The sequence below is a fragment of the Tamandua tetradactyla genome, chromosome 11, assembly GCF_023851605.1.
Source record: "Tamandua tetradactyla isolate mTamTet1 chromosome 11, mTamTet1.pri, whole genome shotgun sequence".
NCBI classification, from domain to species: domain Eukaryota; kingdom Metazoa; phylum Chordata; class Mammalia; order Pilosa; family Myrmecophagidae; genus Tamandua; species Tamandua tetradactyla.
Window position 1 is genome coordinate 78525840 of NC_135337.1, and position 20496 is coordinate 78546335.

The window sequence follows — 20496 nt, forward strand, 5'->3', positions numbered from 1 at the left end:
GTATATGGGGAAAAATCCAGCTAATGCAAACTGTGGTCTTTTGTTTACGGTAATATTGTAATATTCCTTCATTAATTATAACAAAGGCATTATACCGAAACAAAAAAAATGCATTAGGGCCTCACTCCAGTGTATTAGTTAGGGTTCTCTAGATAAACAGAATCAACAGGGAACACTTGCAAATATAAAATTTATAACAGTGTCTCACATGACCGCAGGAACGCAGAGTCCAAATCCACAGGACAGGCTGTGAAGCCAACGACTCCGTTGGAGGGTCTGGATGAACTCTGCAGGAGAGGCTCACCAGCCAAAGCAAGAATGGGGCCTGGCTCCTCTGAGTCCTCCTTAAAAGGCTTCCCGTGATTAGATTTAGTATCAGTAATTGTAGAAGACACTCTCCTTTGGCTGATTACAAATGGAATCAGCTGTGGATGCAGCTGACGTGATCATGACCTAATCCTATGAAATGTCCTCATTGCAACAGACAGGCCAGTACTTGCCCAATCAGATAAACAGCTACCACAACTTGGCCAAGTTGACACATGTCCCTAACCATGACACTCCAGTGTTCAGAGTTAGGGATCAGCCCCAGTGGAAAATTGAATTCCACCATGTTTTTAATTAACACCGACTACGGTTTTTAGCTGTGAGACTAAAACAGCTAAGGAAATTGTGGTAGTTAGATTCAGGGTCAACTTGGCCAGGTGAAGGTGCCTAGTTCTATTGCTGTGGCCATGAGCCAATGGCATGTGAACCTCATCTGTTTCTGATTACATCTGCAGTCAGCTAGGCGGCATGCCTGCTGCAATGAATGATGTTTGATTTAATTGGCTGGTACTTATATGAGAGAATTTAGCACAGCCCAAGCAGCTCAGCATACCTTATCTCAGCACTCAGCAGCTCAGCCCAGGCCTTTGGAGGTGCCACACAATGAGGCCGGCCCGGGGAGCAAAGGAAAGAAGGTCACCCCTGCTGGACACCTGTTGGCCTTCAGCAGGGCACGCGTTTCTCCACTGCTCGTTGAGACCCATGCAATCTATTCCCTTGTGCAGAAGAGGGAACTGAGTCTCAGGGAAATGGGGAGTCCTTCACCCAAGGCTGCTTGGAGGATCCGAGGCCCGCTTGTCCTGTCCTGCCCCCGTGGGCCCAGCCACGTTCAGGATCCCCCCAGAAGTTTCCAGAAGTTCCTACAGAGCCCTGGCTGCCTCCCAGGAGCCCCAGCCAAGGTCCCTCCTGCTCTCAGGCCTGGGGCCGTTGGCCGCTGATTCCTGTCTGCTCGTGTGTATGTTTACTGGTTTTCTTTCCGAATCTCACTTGCTTTTCTTTCTTTCTTTCTTTTTTCTTTTTTTTTTTTTTGGCATGGGCAGGCTCCAGGAATCGAACCCGGGTCTCCGGCATGGCAGGCGAGAACTCTGCCACTGCGGCACCTCTGCACCCTTGCACCACCCGCTTTTATTTTCTTTTAATTGCTTGGCTCAAGGAATCTTCCACAGCCTTTTGAAAAATATTGACTTACTTTGGGCAGCCTGTTGAGACGGCAAATGTACGTGGATTTGCTCGGGACTATGTGTGAATCAATTTGGGTTGGTTTAGGCAATTCTACTCCTAGGTTGTGACCCAAAAGAATTGGAAGCAGGGACTTGGGTGGGTATTTGTGCACCAGTGCTTGTCTCGGCATCATTCACCGAAAAGAGGAAGCAACCCAAGCGTACACCAAACAGCGAATGGAGAAACCAAAGGTGGCCTGTCCAGCCGATGGAACATTTCTCCAGGCATAAACAGAAGGGAAGGGCTGGTCCATGTGACAACGGGGATGAAGTTTGAAGACATCGTGTCGAGTGAAAGAAGCCAGGCACAAAAGGACAAACAGCATATAATTTGTCTTCTATAAAATACTTAGAATAAGCAAATTTATAGAAAGAGAGAGCAGAGACGTGGTTTCCAGGGGTGGCAGAGTTGGGGATTTCAGTTGTTGCTAAATGAGAGTGAGCTTTGATTTGGGATGAAAAAATAGTCTGAAAAGAGACAGTGATGACAGTTTTGCAGTCTTGTGAATGTCAAAGAACTGTCCTCTTAAAATGATTACAATGATCTTTATGTTATGTCTGTTTTATTACAATTAGAAATAATTATTTAAAAGAGCACATAGATATGCTGTGCGGTGTTAGAAAGAGGAAGGTACTTTTGAAATTATGATGTAAGCTATGTAATAAATATCTTGATATTGATCTTTTTCAAAAAATAATTTTGTTGGAATCAGTGATCCCACAGGCTTTGGATTTTTACCCTTTTGCTGCCAGTCCGTCTCTGCTGTGTTGCATTCCAGCAGCTAGCAAACTAGAACAGAAATCCGATGAGGTTCTGTATAGGTTTAGATCACACTGGTACTCCAGCCATCTCCAAGCTGCATGAGTGAAGTCCACACCAGCAGAAAATGACAGGCTGGCCATATCTGTGGTCCCATTTCTTGGTTAAGAAGTTTTGTCACAATTCCACTGTTTGTCTCTTCATTCTTGTTAAGCTGAAGTATATAACAACTGCTGGATTCTGGGGTAATTAATGCTCGATTTGCCATCATACTAAGCTTTGGGCACAGATTTTAATAAGCTCAATTCCTTCATCTGCAGGGTACCAGGTTACTGCCGTTCTTTATGCCATCACCTGGACCCTGGACTGCTAGTTTGGCAGCCCAGTCAGTGTGGTTTAAGATGAGGTCAGATAACAGCAACATAGGAAACTCTGCCAGAGTGGGCAAGCCAAGAAAATACGTGGCCAGGTGTCACTGGGAGAGGAATGATGAGCCAAACCACATCTCTCAGGAATCTCCCACAGGGGCAGGCCATGGTGGCTCAGCAGGCAGAGTTCCTGCCTGCCATGCCAGAGACCCGGGTTCGATTCCCGGTGCCTGCCCATGTGAAAAAAAAAAGAATCTCCCACAGGCAACAGAGAGCTCCCGAAGGCACCGGAGCCCACAGACAGCATGGGCAGCCCCAGTGCCGGCCGATGGAAGATCACCCACCACCACCCTCAATTGGGATCCCGCGGCCCTATCAGCCATGACTGCAACCAGTTTCAGACCCCCCGGTCATACCCAGCCTTGCCGCCATTATCTGCATCCCACCCACACCCCCAACGGGTCTTCAGATTCTTCCTTGTAAACCTCACACGCCCAGGCCAGCCCCGTCCGCTGGAGCTTGGGTCACAGAGCACAGGGCCGTGGGTGTGCTGGTGGAAGTACTTCAGGGACCTAAGTGGACCCCACCTCCAAATCCTCATCAATACCCAGGAAAGTGGGGTTCCTCAGAAAATCTGCATTGAATCATCACTTACCATTTATTCCAATGCACGATTGATTGGTACCTGATCTTAGAATAGCGGGGCAGATGAGTTTTTCCCAGTTAGAGAGTTGTTTCTTTGTTTTTTTTGCTTGGGCAGGCACTGGAAATCGAACCCAGGTTGCTGGCATGGCGGGCGAGAACTCGACCACTGAGCCAGCATGCCTGCACCGCCCCCCGACCCCAGTATTGTTTCTTCTTTAAAGGCCCCTTCAATAGAGGCTAAAATGTATTTTGGAGATTGATTGAGAGAATTCCTTGGAAGGTAATCTAGAGTGGCAGCTCTGGGCCACAAAAGAAAACTCAAATATATTTTAAGGGAAACTTTTGGAATGAAAGAACTCTACCGCATCAGATACTATCACAAGTAAAATGGTAAATTGAATATGTTTGAAGTATGTTTTTTGCATGATCATTTTATCCATTTTAGAACCAAAAGTTAATTCATAAGCATTAGAGCACCGGTAGGTTTCCAGTTGTGGTGCTTGGCCAGCTGATGGTGCCCAGTTGTCGGGTCAGGCGAGCACTGGCCTGACCGTTGCTGCAAGGATATTTCATGGCTGGTTGATGAACCGGAAGCTGGTGTATTACATCATCCGTCACTTGTATGCATCTGTGGCCGATTACATCTGCAGTCAACTAAGGCACGTCTCCCACAATGAAATAATCCAATCAGCTGAAGGCTTTTAAGGATCAAGAGAGACTTTTTCATTGTTTTTTCAGCCAATGAGCCTCTCCTGGGGAGTTCGTCCAGACCCTTCATCAGAGCTGCCAACTTCACAGGCTGCCCTAGGGTTTTGGACTCTTCCATTCCCGGAGTTGCATGAGACACCTTATAAATCTCATGTTTACAGATCCCTCCTGTTGATTCTGTCTCTCTAGAGAACCCTGACTAATATACCAGTAGGGGTTGTTTTTTTTTTGCTAAACATATTCTCTGTTTATGAATTTTTAAGAGTTTCATATTTTGTCTTTTGTCCAGGTCTCTTCAACATGTATATGTAGGATTTTTAGGGCACGTACATCCTAATTTAAAAAGCCCTTTCCCGTGATCCTTAACATTCTTTTTTCAAGGGAGTGTGTTCTTTTGTGTGGTTATGGAGGTAAGAGAATGAAGATCCTTTGATATGAATAAATGACTGAATAGTGCTGGGAAAATAAGGAAAACAAATAGAATACTCATAAACCTCATAGTCACTCTTTTTATTTTGTGTTAGTAAATTGCAAGTCTGTGAAACTTCATATCTGGAATTGCAGATGACCCTCTTAGTGCCAGACAAGTATATAAAAAATGAATGAAGTGGACTGAGCATAAAATGGCAGAGAAATGTACGTATGTGTGCAGGGGTGTCAAGCTGAGCTTGCACCCCCTCCCCCATCTAAATGGGGTGCTGCGTTCCCCTCCCGTCCTTGACACATGTGGGACCAGGACCCAGGATGGCAAGCCTTCCCAATTTTCCAGAGAACCCGCAGGTACCCCAATTTTAAAATGCTGGCACCACAATAAAGCTGCAGGACAAAGAGGCCACCACTCTGTGTGTCCTCTGCTTTATGTTTTTAAAAAAGCTTAATCACGACAGGATAATGTAGAAGATATTATGGATACATCTGATCATTAAAAGGATTAAGTACATATCGCAGCTCAGAGGAGGAGCCCATCAATTCAGCTAGTTCTAGTCCCTTAAGAGCAGTCTGGAAGCTTTTTCTTTGCGTTCAGAAGTTCCCTCCAGGTTTTGTTCTCATCACAGCTCAAAGTTGTCAGAGTAGCTCATTTGTCTAAGCCAGGTGACGCCATCCAGCTCAGACTAACACCAGTAAGCTTCGGTGAAGCCCAGTGCTTATTTCTTTTTTATTTTATTTTATTTTTTTAAATACCAAAAAAAAAAAACCCACCAAATAAACTCAAAAATTCCTATTTTGATCATTCCATTCTACATATATAATCAGTAATTCACAATATCATCACATAGTTGCATATTCACCATCATGATCATTTCTTGGAACATTTGCTTCTATTCAGAAAAAGAAATAAAACAGAAAAAGAAAAAAAGATTATACATACCATATCCCTTACCCCTCCCTTTCATTGATCACTGACATTTCACTCTAAATTTATTTTAACATTTGTTCCCCCTATTATTTATTTTTATTCCATATATTCTACTCGTCTGTTGACAAGGTAGATAAAAGGAGCATCAGACACAAGGTTTTCACAATCACACAGTCACACTGTGAAAGCTATATCATTACACAATCATCTTCAAGAAACATGGCTACTGGAGCACAGCTCTACATTTTCAGGCAGTTCCCTCCAGCCTCTCCATTACATCTTTTTTTTTTTTAACATGGGCAGGCACTGGGAATCGAACCTGGGTCCTCGGGCTTGGCAGGCAAGCATTCTTACCTGCTGAGCCACCGTGGCCCACCCTCCATTACACCTTGACTAACAAGGTGATATCTACTTAATGCGTAAGAATAACCTCCAGGATAACCTCTCAACTCTATTTGGAATCTCTCAGCCATTGACACTTTGTCTCATTTCACTCTTGCCCCTTTCGGTCAAGAAGGTTCTCTCAATCCCTTGATGCTGGGTCTCATATAGCAGGGATTTTAAAGCTAGGATCCCTAAGGGGGATCAGAGGCAAAAACCGTCTGCAGTTTTCAGGGAACCGGGGTAGGGCAGGAGGTCATTGCTTGCATCCACCTCTTCTATTTTTTTAATACAGTTTTATTGAGATACACTCACACACCATACAGACCATCTGAAGTATACAATCACTGGCTCACAGTATCATCACGTATTGTGCATACATTCCCATGATCAATTTTGATACATTTTCATTACTCCAGAAAGAAAATAAAAATGCAAAATAAAACCCAAATCCTCCCATACTCCTTATCCCCCACCCCAACCCATTGGCCCATAGAATTGGTGCGGTACATTTGTTAACTGTTAATGAAAGAATATTAAAATGTTACTGTTAACCATAGTTTGCAATAGGTACATTTTCCCCCGTGTATCCATCTATTATTTTTTTTCACATGTGTTCCCCCTATTATTTATTTATTTTTAATCCGTATGTTTTACTCATCTGTCCATACCATAGATAAAGGGAGCATCAGACACAAAGTTTTCACAATCACAAAGTCACTTTGCAAATGCTATATCATTATACAGTCATCTTCAAGGAACATTGCATCCGGGTGGGCCACAGTGGCTCAGTGGCAGCATTCTCGCCTGCCATGCCGGGGACCCAGGTTCATTTCCCGGTGTCTGCCCATGTATTGGAAAAAAAAAAAAAGAAAGAAACATTACATCCAACTCTTAAAAGGACCCAGCAAAAGGCCCTCTGAAATGGAGCTGTCTTTTTTGCCTAAGTGGAGAAAAAGACGAGAAGTCATGGGCAGTAGCCTCCTGCTGTGGGAAAACCCCCAGACCTGGGCAGGAGTGACCCATCTGCTCCCATACTCACCCGCTTTTCCCTATGGGATGCTCGCTCCAATCCCCCGCCTCTCAGCCTGAGGCCCCCCACCCCTGGTTCTCCATCATTCTCCAGAGTGGGAGGTGGGGGAGGTTGGACAGCCCCCCCACTAGCTGTTAGTAGAGCCTGTCCAGTCACGACAGCCAAAAATGTGTCCACACACTGCCCAAATGTCCCCTGGAGCCAGAATCACCCTTGAGTGGGACCCGCCACTCAAGATCACTGTGCCAGTTGGAAAGGATAATGTACCCTAGAAAAGCCATGTTTTAATCCTGGTCCAATCTTGTGGGAGCAACCCTTTATTTTAATCCCTATTCAGTACTCTAGGTTGGAAACTCGATTAGGCTATCTCCACAAAGATGTGACTCACCCAATTGTGGGTAGTAACCTTGATTAGGTTAAAGATGTGTCTCCACCCATTCCAGGTAAGTCTTGGTTAGTTTCCTGGAATCCTTTCAAAGAGGAAGCATTTTGGAGAAAGCTTCAGGATGATGAGAATAGTGAGAAAAATATGGGAGAGCATAAGTTCCACAAGAGATGAGAGAGCCCACACAGCCAGAGACCTCTGGAGATGAGGGCCCCTGGAGGAGCTTTTATGAAACAAGAAGCCTGGAGAGAAAGCTAGGAGACGTTGCCGTGTTCACCATGAGCCTCTCCAGTAGGAGAGAGAAGCCCTGAACCCCATCGGCCTTTCTTGAGTGAAGGTCACCTCTTGTTGGTCCCTTAATTTGGACATTCTTATAGACTTGCTTTAATTGGAACATTTTCTTGGCCTTAGAGCTGTAAACAAGCAACTTAATAAATCCCCCCTTTTAAAAGCCATTCTGTTTCTGCTATGCTGCATTCCAGCAGCTAGCAACCTAGAACAATCACTTTTTTTTTTCGGCTTGTTTGATTCCTAAAACCACGACGTGGCAGATTACAGTCCAAAGGGGCCCTGTCCATCATTCCCTCTGCTCTCCGGGCCCTGGCCAGTGTGAACTGGAAGTGCCGCTCTGCGCGTTCCCCACCTCCGGTGGCTTTGTCCACGTCAGCCCCATCTCGGGGGACCCTGGCTGGGAAGGAGCTATAGCCAGCTGGCCAGAGGGTGAGCTGTGCCAGGGAAGACACACGTGGAGACTCCTCTGCCACCCGCCACTCTCCAGAAGCGGAGCTGCCCGGCCCACCTGCCACTGGCTTCTGATGGGCCCCAGGCCCCAGAGGCGGGAGCCAAAGATCTGATCGTCGTTTTATGTTTTACACAAAGGGCCAGAGAGTACGCATTTTTCACCATGCTGGCCATACCCTAGGTAATATGAGAACAGATGGACGAGGCTCTGTGTCATAAGCAACATTATTTATGGATACTGAGATGCAAATTTCACATATTATCTTCTTAACTTTTTAAAAATTATTTATTAATTAAATTAACAAACCAAATTAAAAATTAACATATATAATCAGTAATTCACAATATCATCACTTAGTTGCCTATTCATCATTCCTTAGAACATTTGCATTAATTCAGAAAAAGAAATAAAAAGACAATAGAAAAAGAAATAAAACGAACACAGAAAAGAAAAAAAAAGATTATACCTACCATACCCCTTACCCCTGCTTTCACTGATCACTAGCATTTCAAACTAAATTTATTTTAGCATGTGTTCCCCCTATTATTTATTTTTATTCCATATGTTCTACTTATCTGTTGATAAGGTAGATAAAAGGAGCATCAGAAACAAGGTTTTCACAGTCACATTGTGAAAGCTATATCATTATACAATCATCCTCAAGAAACATGGCTACTGGGACACAGCTCTACATTTTCAGGCAGTTCCCTCCAGCCTCTCCCTTAAGAGGAATGTAACTTGACTAACAAGGTGATATCTACTTAATGCCTAAGAATAACCTCCAGGATAACCTCTCAACTCTGTTTGGAATCTCTCAGCCATCGACACTTTGTCTCATTTCACTCTTCCTCCTTTTGGTGGAGAAGGTTTTCTCAATCCCTTGATGCTGAGTCCCAGCTCATTCCAGGGTTTCTGTCCCACCTTGCCAGGAAGGTCCACACCCCTGGGAGCCATGTCCCACGTAGACGGGGGAGGGTGGTGAGATTGCTTGTTGTGTTGGCTGGAGAGAGATATCCTCTTAACTTTTTCCAAAAAACATAAAAAGCTTGCAGTCTCTACACAAACAGGCAGTGGGCTGGATTTGGCCCATAGGCAATGGGTTACTGTCATAGTTTGTTAAGCTGCCAGGAGGCAATATGCCAGAAATGGAACGGCTTTTTTTTTTTAATTTCCAAGTACATTTTAATAAGAGTTATACAACAGATTTTAAAGTTTGGTATGGGTTACAGTTCCACGATTTTTCATTTTTTCCTCTAGTTGCTCCAAGACACTAGAGATCAAAAGAAATATCAATATATTTTTTCAGCAGTCATATTCATTTGTTAAATCTTATCTTCTCTTTTTTTTCTCTCTTTTTGCTGAATGGCTTTTTAAAAAGGGAATTTATTAAGTTGCAGATTTATCATTCTAAGGCCGTGAAAATGTCCAAACTAAGGCACCAACAAGAGGTTACCTTCACTCAAGAAAGGCCGATGCCATCCGGAATACCTCTGTCAGCTGGGAAGGCACATGGCGATGTCAGCTTCATATGGATTCCCCAGGGATGTTTTCCTTCTTCTGTGTCCAAAGATCTCTGGTTGTGTGGACTCTAAAGCTTTTTCTCAAAGTGGTTCCCTCTTTAAGGACTCCAGTAAGCAACCCCACCTCGAATGGGTAGAGACACGTCTCCATGGAAACCACCTAATGAAAAGGTCCCACCCACATTGGGTGGGTCACATCTCCACGGAAACAATAAAAAAGATCCCACCCAGTAATATGGAATGAGGACTAGAGAACATGGCTTTTCTGGGGTACAGGACACTTTCAAATCGGCACAATTGTCAATCTGTTTCCAGCTGCTAATCCTAGCCCAGAGGTCCCCTCCCCCAGCCCTCGGCATTTGCGTTCATCCTCATCACCTCAGCTCAAGCCTCTGCTGTGGGCTGTGAACAGCGTTTCCTGTTACCTGTCCTTCTAGAAGCTTTCCGTCACTGTGCTGGTTTGAAAGGAAGTATGCCCCCTAAGAAAAGCCATGTTTTAATATAAATCTCATTTCTTAAAGGTAGAATAATCTCTATTCAATACTGTATGTTTGAAACTGTGATTGGATCATCTCCCTGGTTGATGTGATTTGGTTAAGAATGGTTGTTAAACTGGATTAGGGGACGACATGTCTCCACCCATTTGAGTGGGTCTTGATTAGTTTCTGAAGTCCTATTAAAGAGGAAACATTTTGGAGAATGAGAGATTCAGAGAGACTCAGAGAGGGCAGAGAATGCTGCAGCACCACGAAGCAGAGTCCAACAGCCAGTGACCTGTGGAGATGAAGAAGGAAAAGGCCTCCCGGGGAGCTTCATGAAATAGAAAGCCAGGAGAGAAAGCTAGCAGATGACGCCGTATTTGCCATGTGCCCTTCCAGCTGAGAGAGAAGCCCTGACTGTGTTCACCATGTGCCTTCTCACTTGAGAGAGAAACCCTGAACTTCATCGGCCTTCTTGAACCAAGGTATCTTTCCCTGGATGCCTTTGATTGGACATTACTATAGCCTTGTTCTAATTGGGACATTTTCTCGGCCTTAGAACTGTAAACTAGCAACTCGTTAAAATCACCCCTTTTAAAAGCCATTCCGTTTCTGGTATATTGCATTCTGGCAGCTAGCAAACTAGAACAGTCACATTCAGGGGACTGCCCTGTTTCCATCTTGCATGCTCTGGATGTGACTCCCGTAAGTCAGAAATTTTGGAGGCTGGCAGGACCATTTTAAGGTGCTTTTCCATCTGTCATTCCCTGGGCTGCTCAAGCAAGTACCGTGAAATGGTTTGGCTTAAACAATGGGAATTTATCAGCTTAGGATTTTGAGGCTAAAAGAAGGTCCAAATTAAGGTGTCGTCAAGGCATTTCTTTCTCCCTAAAGACTGTGGTGCTCTAGGGTTGGCTGGTGATCCTTGGCTCATCTGTCACATGACAAGGCACATGGCAGCCTCTCCTGGCCTCTGCCTTCTCTTCCGGGATCTGTTGAACTTCAGCTTCTTGCTTCCTCTGGTTTTCTTTTTACTTCTTGTGCTGGTTTAAAAGGATGTATGCCCCCTACAAAAGCCATGTTTTAATCAAAATCCCATTTCATAAAGAGAATAATCACTATTCAATACTGTATGTTTGAAACTATCATCAGATCATCTCCCTGGATGATGTGATTTAGTCAAGAGTGGTTGTTAAGCTGGATTAGGTGACGACATGTCTCCACCCATTTGGGTGGGTCTTGATTGGTGTATTGGAGTCCTATAAAATAAGAGGAAACTTTTTGGAAAATGAAAGAGATTCAGAGAGAGCAGAGAATGCTGCAGCACCATGAAGCAGAGAGTCCACCAGCCAGCGACCTTTGGAGATGAAGAAGGAAAACGCCTCCCGGGGAGCTTCATGAAACCGGAAGCCAGGAGAGAAAGCTAGCAGATGATGCCATATTCGCCATGTGCCTTCCCACTTGAGAGAGAAACCCTGAATTTCATTGGCCTTCTTGAGCCAAGGTATCTTTCCCTGGATGCCTTAGATTGGACATTGCTATAGACTTGCTTTAATTGGGACATTTTCTCGGCCTTAGAACTATAAACTAGTGACTCACTAAATTCCCCCTTTTAAAAGCCATTCCGTTTCTGGTATATTGCATTCAGGCAGCTAGCAAACTAGAGCACTTCTGTCTGTATTTCGCTCAGTTTATAAAGGACTTCAGTAATAGGTGAAGACCCATGCTGGTTGAGCTGGGCCCCACCTTAACAGAAGTCACCTCATCAGAAGGGTTCACACCCACAGGCATGGATTAGATTTAAGACCATGTTTTTCTGGGTACATACATACAGCTGCAAACCGCCATACTACCTCTTCCCTCCAAATCAGGGGTTGGCTAGCCATGGGCCAGGGGCCACATCTGGCCCACCGCCTGTTCTTGTAAATAAAGTTTTATCAGCACCCAGCCACACCCATGATTTCCACGTCCTCTGTGGTTCCTTTGGAGCTACAGTGGCAGCGTTGAGGAGTTGCCACAGCAACCAGCCAGGCTGCAAAGCTGAATTTGTTTCCTCTCCGGCCCTTTAAAGGCCTGCTTTTAATCCCTGATCTAAATCCCCAAATTCTGCCAATTTCCGGTGCTGACCGCCCACGTGTGCATCTGGATCCTTGGGTGGGCCTTGGATCTTTTTTCCCCTGCCACCCCTTCCTCACAGAGGGGACCTCCTGTCATGCCTTGTGCATCATCCAGTTCGTCTTTAGAAACCTCGGGGTGGTGGGGGGTGGGGAAGGAGCCCACTTTCTTTATCTTGGGAACTAAGGACATCGAGCCCCTGTGTCTTGTCAGATTAATCTGGTTCCAGATATTTTAGCTGCTCCAACCACTGCCATATTCAGAGAAGCCACAAAACCCTTCCATTCCCCCCTTTACTCCTCCTGCCCTGGACTCTTGCCATCCCAGGCTCTCTTCTGAGAACGGGGGAGCGGGGCGAGGCGGGGGCGTGACACCCGTCATCCCGGAACGACATGTCCTCCTCATTCTAGGGGAACTCCATGCCCCACTTCCTCGTAAAACCTTGCTAAACGACATGGACTGCCCCCACCATTACTCATTTTTACCCCCCACCCCACACAGACAGCTCGCTGGGTGCTGGTGGGTTCCCCTTTTGGGGTCACGGTTACCCATTTTGATCCTTATCAGCACTTGCTCTGCAAGCCTGCTCTGCAGAGCTCTGTGTAGCTGCTAGTAGGGCCCCAGGCCGTGGGGAGCTGGCTTTGCAGGAGAGATGATGTCTTGTGTATTCTGTCGAGAGAAACCCCCCCCGCCCCGTGACTCTGTGGCTTGCCGGCTAAAACCCAGATTCCACCCAGCACCCAAGCTCCCCCCTCCCCCTAGCCCACCTCCCACCCCCTCCCTTCACCCTTCCCACCCAAGACCATTTCCTGGCCAGCTCCCACTCTGGTGTCCGAGCTCACCCTCTGATCCCCTCCTCTCTGAAATCCCCGGCGGCCACCCCAGACACCCAGCACACTCCCCGCCTCCATGCCCACCTGGCTGTTGGCCCAGCCTCTCTTCTCCAGATGGCGCGTCTTGGTGTTTTCCTTACCTGTCCCCTGTGTCCTAGCGCCGTGCACAGAAGCTGCATCCCATTGGTGCCATCCAACTTGACGACAGCCTTATAGGGGAGGAGGAGAATGGCCCTGCCTCCCGGAGGAGGGGGTCCTGGGCACCTCGGGGTGTATAGTGACATCCCCCCGGCCCCCCACCGGCCCCCATGGAACCTCAGAGCTGGCATGGAATCTGATCCCGCATAACCCATAGCAAACCAGCCTCTCCACCGCTGCTACCCTTTAAGGGCTTAATAAGAAAACAGGACGAATAAAACAAAAAAACAGCAAGCAGCAACCCAAGAATTCCCCCTCCGCCCCAGAATTCTGGCAGAAGGCAGGATGGGCGGGCTGCCCGCGGCTCTGCAGCCAGGCTTTCTTGGTTCTCCCTTCAGTCTGGCTTCAAGCTTTGGCAGGCCCAAGAGTCACTGTCCAGGGTCATGTATGGGAGAAACGTGTCCTTTTTCATTTGTGATCTCGAAGGCACTGTTGGGACCCAGTTCCAAGGCAGTGGCCGGTCCCCGCCCTGCGCCAACCTCCCGGGTTCTAGAATGTAACAGGCAGGAGCCAGGCCGGGACGCTAACACTTGGGGCCCAGGCTGCAAAGCTGAGCCCCCCAGGCCGGAGCTTGTCCCAGGCCGGGGGTTCTCAGCTGGGGGGTCACACTGGGGGAATTGGGTGGGGGGACTATAGACCTCGAGTTGGGGGGGTCCAGGGTGGCTGCTCAACTCCCCTCTCCAGGCACGGGGCCCCCCACCCCCACCCCCAGAGAATGATCCAGCTCTCCTGTTAGCAGACCTCCCTGAGTGGAGAGAGTTCAACAGTGATGCCAGGTGGAGATGGAGCCTTGACCTGAGTCCGGCTGTCTGTCATGCTTCCTCGGGCCCAAGGCTGGCGCCGCAGTCCTGCCACCTGCAATTGGCACCACCTCAGCTACCGGGGATGCCTGGTTCGGAGGGTGGCGCTGCTGGACATAGGAGGTCAGCAGCTGGTGGGGTAGCCGGGTGGCAGTTTCCCTCCCCATGTGGAGCTTCGTGCATTGATATGGGAGCCCTGGAAGCTTTCTGTGCAACTGAGGAGTAGATCTGAGCGCAGGGAGCCCGGCGCTGACATTGCCCTTAGATGTGGGTGCCTTGGGCCTCCTGCGTGGTTTCTAAGACGTGGCCTTCAGCCGGAGTCCCCGATTCCATGCTCTCCTTTCTCCTTGCTGGATTTGTTTTGGGGTCCACTGCTTTTCCTGTGACTCAGGATCGAAGCCAATCACCGTAGACCCACTTCCCTTTCTGGGGGCTCATTTGGACACGGAGGGGTTTGGGGGTGGGGAAGGCGATGATGCAAACTGGAGAGAGGCCACCAAGGCAAAGCCAACCCAGGGCTGCAGGAAGAGGGCCCCGTGTCTCTAAGCAGAGAGCAGAGACACCCCACTCCCTTGTGGGCACTGTCGGAGCAGATGGCACACGTGGAACTGCTGCTGTCGCCGCCCTTTAATCACCAGTCCAAGGGGACAGCCAGGCCAGGAGGAGGCTGGAGCCAGGAGATCCCCTGCGATGTGGAGCTGGAGCCCCACCCAGCGTGCCTGGGCCTGGGCTTTCCTCCAGCGCTGACCGCGTGCCCCCCACCTCGGCGAGGCCGGCTGCCCAAAGCAGAGTCCGGGACCTTGAGGGACCAGTGGGGTCAGAGGCGGGGCCGGCCCAGCATGGAGCCAGACCACGGGCCCATCTGCCAGCTCAGAGGCCTGGGGCCCACCTGGAGCAGGTCTACGACCTCAACGCTGGGTGGGCTCCAGCCCGTGCTTAGATTGGGGTGTGTTTTAAATAGAGACAGCAGGAAACTGAGCAGGAGAGGTGGCATCGGGGCCTGTTCTAGTTTGCTAGCTGCCGGAATGCAACACACCAGAGATGGAATGGTTTTTAAATAAAAGGAGATTTATTTTGTTAGTTCTTCAGAGGAAAGGCAGCTAACTTTCATCTGAGGTTCTTTCTTATGTGGGAAGGCACAGGATGGTCTCTGCTGGCCTTCTCTCCAGGCCCCTGGGTTCCAACAGCTTTCCCTGGGGTGATTTCTTTCTGCATCTCCAAAGGCAGCACTGGGCTGAGCTGCAAGTGCTGAGGTGAGGAATGGGGAACTGCCTGGGCTGTGCTGTGTTGAGTCTCTCATTTAAGCACCAGCCAATTAACGCAAACGTCATTCATTGCAGCAGGCACGCCTCCTAGCCCACTGCAGATGTAATCAGCAACAGATGAGGTTCATGTACATTGGCTCATGTCCACAGCAACAGAACTAGGTGCCTTCACCTGGCCAAGTTGACACCCGAATCTAACTACCACAGGGCCCCTGGATTTTTGTGTCTTGTCCGTCACTTTGTGTGACCTTGGGAACATCCTGGACTCCAGGTTTTCCTTGATCAGCAGGGACATGGCACTTACCCCTGCTGCATTAGTTTGTTAAGCTGCCAGAATGTGATATACCAGAAATGGAAGAGTTTCTTAAAAGGGAATTTAGTAATTTTGGAAGTTGCAAGTTTACATTCTAAGCCTATAAAAATGTCCAAACTGAAGCATCCAGATAAAGATACCTTAATTCAAGGAAATCTGATGGGTCAGGAGCACCTCTGTGAGTTGGGTTGTGGCATGGTTCTGGTTTGCTTAACATCTGATGGCGACGTCTGCTGGGTTCTATGCATCTCCAAACATCCGTGTCTCTGTTCCCTGAAGCAGCTGTTCTCCAAGTGTCTACCTCTGCTCTCTCTTTTGGCTCTGAGGCTTCTGTCATTTCTGTCGGCTCTGTCATTTCTAACTCTTCAAAATGTTTCCTCTTTTAAAGACTCTAGTAATCTAATCATGACCCACCTAGAGTGGGTGGAGTCACATCTCCATCTCATCAAAAGATGACACCCTCAATTGGGCATGTTGTGTCTCCGTGGAGATCATCTAATCAAAACTTTCCAGCCTACATATTGAATCAGGATTAAAAGAAACAGCTGTCTCCACAAGATTAACAAAAGCTTGCGTGCAAATAACTGCACTGTGAGGTCTCAAAATCCAGGGACTCTGGGATGGGGGTTCCCCAAGACCTCTCCACCTATGATGACTTGCTTGGAGGACTCCCCAGCATATTGTCTTACAGCTAAGCTTTATTCCAGCAAAGGGATGCAGAGCACAATTTAGCAAAGGGTAAAGGTGCATGGGGCCAAGACAAGGCAGAAGCTTTTGGATTCTCCTCCCGGTGGAGTCACAGAGGACGTGCTTAATTCCTCCAGCAGCGACATGTGATGACACATGTGAGGTGACTTCTCCCAGGGAAGTTCGTTGGAGACTCAGCAACTGGGTTTTATTGGGGCCGGTCACGTAGGCACCTCTGCCTGGCACAGACCAAGGCACCATGGGCCACACGTTGGCGGTGGGTTGGGGAACCTCCAGAAACCAAGTCCCAGATAACAGCCGAGCCACAGTTGTGCATATGCACCCACAGTGCCACCTGCTATGCACCCACGGAGGGCCCATTCTCTGCCAGATATTAGGTTCCCCAGGGTGGGAGCGTCCCGGCCCACTGGGACTCACGGTCTAGGGAGACAGACAATAGGTGCATAAAAAAAGACCAGTCAGAGCTGTAAAGGAGATGAAACAGGACAAGGGGACAGAGAAAAGGCAGTGGGGAGAAAGGGCGTCAGATGAGATGAGCCGGTGGAAGTTTCTAGAAGGAGGAGGCACGATTTCAGCCAAGTTCTGCATGAAAAAGAAGGAGCCTGTCAGGAGCCTCAAGTGCAAGGGCCCTGGGCAGTCAGCACGCCTGGGGTGTTCGAAAAGCCAAAGGAAAAGGAGGTCAGAGATTTAGAATAAGGAGATACACCTGGGAAGATCAGGCCAGGCAGAGCCCCCACAAGTCTTCGCAAGAATGTGGATTTTATTCTAAATCATGAGGGCAAGCCCCTGGCGAGGTCTGTAGACAGGAGAGTGGCAGGATCTGGTTTATGTTTTTAGAATGTCTCTCTGGCTACAGGGTGGGAGGGGCCTGTGTAGGAGTGAAGACGAAAGCCAGGAGGCTGGGTGGAAGGTTCCGGAACCAGCCAGCGCTCGGTGACCCTGGCAGAGCCAAAGAACAAACCGCTGTGCCAGCGAAGGAGAAGGGAGGGTGGTGGGGCTGCAGGAAAAGAGTTGGAATTGGAGACCGAGTTGGCGGATTTGAATGATTCGCCTTTTGGTTTTGACTCCTCATTGGTTGAGAAATGCGTTCCACAGAAGCACTTTTGCAACTGGTGAGATTTCAGATGCAGTCACCCGTAACCCTCTCATTCCACTTCTGGGTTACGGGAAAACCTTGTTTGATTGTGTTTTGCTTTATTGTGCTTTGCAGATACTGGTGTTTTTTTGTGGGTGTTTTTTTTTTGGCATGGGCAGGCACTGGGAATCGAACCCAGGTCTCCAGCATGGCAGGCGAGAATTCTGCCACCGAGCCACCTTCACACCACCATTTTTTGTTTACAAATTGATGGTTTGTGGCAAGTCTGCACTGAGCAAGTTTTATCGGTGTTGCTTTTCCAACACCATGTGCCCACTTTGTGTCTCTGTGTCACAATTTAATTAAGGTATGTACATTGTATTTTTTTTTCATATAAAGCTATTTCACACTGATTAGTTTCCGTACGTGCTTGAGCAAATACCATGCAATGGTTTGGTGTCATGAAAATAAAAGGGGGAATTTACCAGCTCATGGTTTTGAGGCTGGGAGAAGGTCCAAATCGAGTCACCCTCAAGGCGATGCTTTCCTTCCAAAGACAGGCATCGTGGGGCTGGCTGCTGGCCATCTTGGTCTTTGGCTTGCCACATGGCAATGCATATGGCGGGTTCTCCTGGTCCTGCAGACTTGCAGCTCCGGGCTATTCCCTCAGTGGCTTTCTCTCTCTGTGTGTGTGTCTGAATTTCACTGCTCTTATCAAGGACTCCAGTAGCAGAGTGAAGCCCCATACTGGTTGAACTGGGCCACAGCTTACCTGCATAACCTCATTGAAAAGCCCTACTTACGGTGGGTTCACACCCACAGGAATGGAGTAAGATTAAAAGGTGGCCATAAAGGACAAACAAGTGAAATACTTCATACATTACAGTGGTTGGAATAAAAACTGGGATGAGTGGGTTCCAGAAAGCAGAGTACTCAAATATGTGGACACCAATCTGCAGAAACAGAGAGAACTTCAAAAAGCCAATCAGGAGCAATATGCAGAGGGGAAGATGAGAGGGGCTGCCCCAGGAAAGAAGACATCTGGTCTGCAGCAGAAAAATGTTGAAGTGAAAACAAAAAAGAACAAACAGAAAACTCCTGGAAATGGAGATGGTGGCAGTACCAGTGAGACACCGCAGCCTCCTCGGAAGAAAAGGGCCCAAGTAGACCCCACGGTTGAAAACGAGGAGACATTCATGAACAGAGTTGAAGTTAAAGTAAAGATTCCTGAAGAACTAAAACCATGGCTTGTTGATGACTGGGACTTAATTACCAGACAAAAACAGCTCTTTTATCTTCCTGCCAAGAAGAATGTGGACTCCATTCTAGAGGATTATGCAAATTACAAGAAATCTCGAGGAAACACCGATAATAAGGAATATGCTGTTAATGAAGTTGTAGCAGGGATAAAAGAATACTTCAATGTGATGTTGGGCACTCAGTTGCTCTACAAATTTGAGAGACCACAGTATGCTGAAATCCTTGCTGATCACCCTGATGCACCCATGTCCCAGGTGTATGGAGCGCCACACCTTCTGAGATTATTTGTACGAATTGGAGCAATGTTGGCCTATACACCTCTGGATGAGAAGAGCCTTGCTTTATTACTGAACTATCTTCATGATTTCCTAAAGTATCTGGCAAAGAATTCTGCAACTTTGTTTAGTGCCAGTGATTATGAAGTGGCTCCTCCCGAGTACCATCGGAAAGCCGTGTGAGACTGCTGACACTCACTCGCGTTTGAATCTCTGTTAACACAGTTTTGTTCCTAGTCCTTCTCTTGTACAAATGATGTACTTTGAAAATGTTAGCGTATAACAGAATTGATGTATGTTTGTTTTCTGTTTAATTTTAAACAGAAAATAAAAGGGGTTATGCTCCTTTTTACTTTTCTCTTCCTTTTTTTTTTTTTTTTTTTTCATTTCAAAATTGCTGCCAGTGTATTCAGTGATGGACAACAGAGAGACATGCTGTGGAGTGTTTTATGGCCTAATTGACAAAGCTGCTTTTGAATGCTGGTGGTTCTATTCCTTTGACACTACGCACTTTTATAATATGTGTTAATGCTATATGAGAAAATGCTCTGATTAGTGCCAAAGGTTCAATTCAGTGTATATAACTGAACACACTCATCCATTTGTGCTCTTTTTTCTTTCTTTTCTTTTTTTTTTTTTATGGTGCTTAGAGTAAAGAGCCCATCCTTTGCAAGTCATCCATGTTGTTCCTTAGGCATTTTATCTTTGCTCAGATTGATGAAGAATGGTGGCTCGTCTCATGGTTTTTGTATTTGTGTCTAATGCACGTTTTAACATGATAGACGCAATGCATTGTGTAGCTACAATATGTTTTCCTGGGCTACATACAGCTCCAGACCACCACCCACACTTAAGAGACGACAGTATAATGTAACATTAACTTTTACAGGTACTGGAAACCAGAAATCCCGGGTGACTTGCTTTAGTGCATGGTTTGCTTTGTCCCGGCGATCTGGACCCCAGCCTACGTTATCTCTGAGGTTGCTTGTATGTACCTGGTACAGGTGCACAGGAAACAATGAAACACAGCTCGGGACGCTGTTCTAATATCAGAAAATCAGAAATAACGTGTGGGTTTGAAAATACACCTGCATCTTGTTGGTTTGTACAGGTTAATGTGATGCCTCAATATATCCCAGAGTAATTTGGGCAGAGAGTAAAAAGGATTTGCAAAGTCCCCTTGGGAACAATGAAAATATCTAAAATTGAGAATGTTGCCCTCTTCCTATGTGGGACATGACATCCAGGGGTGAAAGTTTCCCTGGCAACGTGGGAGATGATTCCCAGGGATGAATCCAGACCTGGCACCAGGGATCAACAATTCCATCCTGACCAAAAGGGGGGAAAGAAGTATAATTAATAAAGTATCAGTGACAGAGAGAGTTCAAATACAGTCGAGAGGCTACTCTGGAGGTTGCTTTTATGCAAGCTTCAGGTAGACCTTGCTACCTGTCATAACCTGCCAACCCCCAACCAGGACCATTCCAGCCAATCCTAAAGAACATCTAGGGCAATATATAAGATTCCACAAGGGTTCATGCACTAGAGTAACTTTCCAGAAACCTACAACCTCTAGATAGGTCCCTGGTCCAGGTAAGTCCTGAAACCCAGAGGGCCCAGCCTCTCCAGAACATCAGCTAGTTCCATCTCCCTACCCCATATTAGTGATAAACCCTTCTATTATAAAAAATTTAGAATTGTCATAGCCCAAACACCCCTAAAGAGAGGA

At 47.1% G+C, this 20496-nt stretch overlaps 1 pseudogene; it reads left to right on the plus strand.

Annotated features, from left to right (window-relative positions):
* The first annotated feature begins 18213 nt into the window (after positions 1-18213).
* LOC143650398 (mortality factor 4-like protein 1 pseudogene) lies at positions 18214-19119 on the plus strand (annotated as a pseudogene).
* The last annotated feature ends 1377 nt before the right edge of the window (positions 19120-20496 follow it).